This window comes from Patiria miniata, unplaced genomic scaffold, assembly GCF_015706575.1.
Source record: "Patiria miniata isolate m_02_andy unplaced genomic scaffold, ASM1570657v1 HiC_scaffold_12, whole genome shotgun sequence".
In the NCBI taxonomy this organism is placed as follows: Eukaryota; Metazoa; Echinodermata; class Asteroidea; order Valvatida; family Asterinidae; genus Patiria; species Patiria miniata.
The window spans coordinates 4,144,958-4,147,481 of record NW_024037050.1 but is presented as its reverse complement, the minus strand read 5'-3'; positions in this window follow the sequence as shown (position 1 = coordinate 4,147,481).

Here is a 2,524-nt window from a genome sequence, read left to right as displayed (position 1 = left end):
TATTAATTTTCTGGAAAAAAAAACCCAGCTGATTTCACGAAACTTTACACAATGGAGTAAGTCCACTTTCGCAACAATTTATTGCGTAAGTTGGCAACATTCCACGTTGCGCCACATTTCAGTTAAAGTTTCATAGTGCGTAAGTCAGCAACTTGCGGACTTATGGCGTAACTTGCGCAATCATTTTACGTGGCAATAAGTTGTGGCGTAGCGATTGAAAATGATCTATTTTACCAGCAAATGGCGAGCACCGTGGAGCCTGTCATTGCACAACTATACAAGACACTCATAGCTTTGTGTTTGAAGTAACTGAATTACTCGTTTACTTGCAACAGAGTTTTTAGAGTTTCCGCACAATTCCGAAGACAGTCATACAAAATCGTTTTCAAACTGGCTGGCTGAGATGATTGAACAACTTTTATATGAACGAACAAAATCATACACAAAAAGCCATTGTAAATGTTGTTATCCTCATCCAAGATGTTTAGATTATTTAAAACGTTGCGCAGCTACGCCAAGTTTTGTGAAATCGATCGTAAGTTTATTGCGCAGCTGCGCAATAAATTTGTTGCGTAATCCTGTGCATAGCATAAGTCCTACACATGGCATAAGTCATGAACTGTTTCGTGAAATTGACTTCGGAGATAAAGTTTTCAAAATGATAACTGTTTTATTATGATTTATTATTGCAAAAATAACAGAGAGAAAGGAAAAAAGAGAGTATAAAAAAGAGAGACACATTTCCAAAATGTGAACTTAATGTAGCAGAAATGGCCCAGGGGTACTGATAAATATTATACAAATATTGAGTGGCTCAGCGTGGAATGGGAGGAATATTATCGCAAGGTAAAATCTGGACTTATCCATTTCACGAGGCGAAGCCGAGTGAAATGGAAAAGTCCAGATTTTACCGAGCGATAATATTCCTCCCATTTCACAATTTAAAGCCACTCAATATTTGTTTTATTTAACTATATAGATCCTTGTCATTTGATATGTTTGAACTTTTATTTCAATACAAACCTGGAGGAAAATGTATTTGTCTCTTCCAAACCACCCCTTCACGAAAATGTTTGAACCCAACGCTGTAGCGCTGGCTCTTTGGAACAATACGCGCTACGCGCAACACTGAACGCGCACACCAGCATGCATTTGCATGCACAAATACCGCGTCATGATCCTAACTGTTGAATAGTATTTCCCATTCCCCATGGGCGGATAGTACTTTTTGAGCCGCGGCATGAATGGGAGCAATAACGAATGTCACGTGATGTGAGTTCCACCAATTAAATGACTAGGATCTGTATGTCAGTTGTATAAATGTAAATATGCACGTGTACAAGTTTATACCATGAGTAGTGGCACCCTCTGATGGGGTCCACCCCCCCCCCCCCCCAGTACTGTGTGGTTTGAGCTTCCCTAAAATTCCTTTTCCATTTAATGGAAAGCCCCTCCCCCCCCCCTTTCCCCCTGAAACACGTGATATACGCTCGAGAGTCAAAATTCCTTGCCTTTCAAAGAAATAGGGCCTATCTCAATTCATACTCCGTAACGAGTTCCGGACAAGTTGCGGGTAGAATCATTCACTTTGTCCGGAAGAAGCTCTGCATTTGTCCCGGACGTGTTCCAGGGAAATTTTCATGAGCGACCGCTTTATTCACCAATACTGATAGCTTCATTGCGGGAAGATTGCAGGGAAGTTGTTCAGAATCCTGCAACTTATACCCGATACAATGTCTGGAACTTGTCCGGAACTCGTCCAAGATATGAATTGAGACAGGCCATTAGCAGAGGGACATGTATGACACTGGGCCCAGGTGGAACAGTATGTATTGTGATGTACATGTAACCAAAAATCCCAAATTTGAGATTTAAAAAACAGCCGACTCACTTGTCCAGACTCACAACAGAACAATTATTGGTTGAATCATGCTTAAAAAAAGAAATAACAAGTGCCAATAACATTTTTTGCTAATCATGTGCAAGCAATCAATGCAAATTCTCGTTTTTAATTTTGTTTATAAAGCTTTTCCGAAAGCCTTGATCTAATTTTAAAGCAAGGATAGAGGTGTGACAGATTTAATTGGCAAATGTGCTTTTTCAACAGCTGCCATTGTGCGTATTTAATATGTTCATAACCCTAACCCCCTAGAGTGATTTACTATGAACCTTCCTCACTCCTGCAAATTCCAACACCATATGGTAAACTTGACACCCAAACTGTTAATCTCTAATTATGCTGGTATGCCTAACCCCATGTAAAGCATAATCAGTTTACTAGTGTAGTACTCACTCCAACAGATTCCAACAAACCCTGGTGTTGGAGTTTGACTGGATGGGGATTGTTATAGTTAAATATGCCCTGTTGAAAGATTAATCAAAGAAACCACACAGGGAACCTGACTAGGTGTATTATATAGTTAATTTAAGGATGAACAAAGACATTGACTGGAGCGGGCTTTGAACCTGCGACCTCCGGATTGTTATCCCGATGGTCTACCAGGATAGCTCAGTTGGTCGAGCA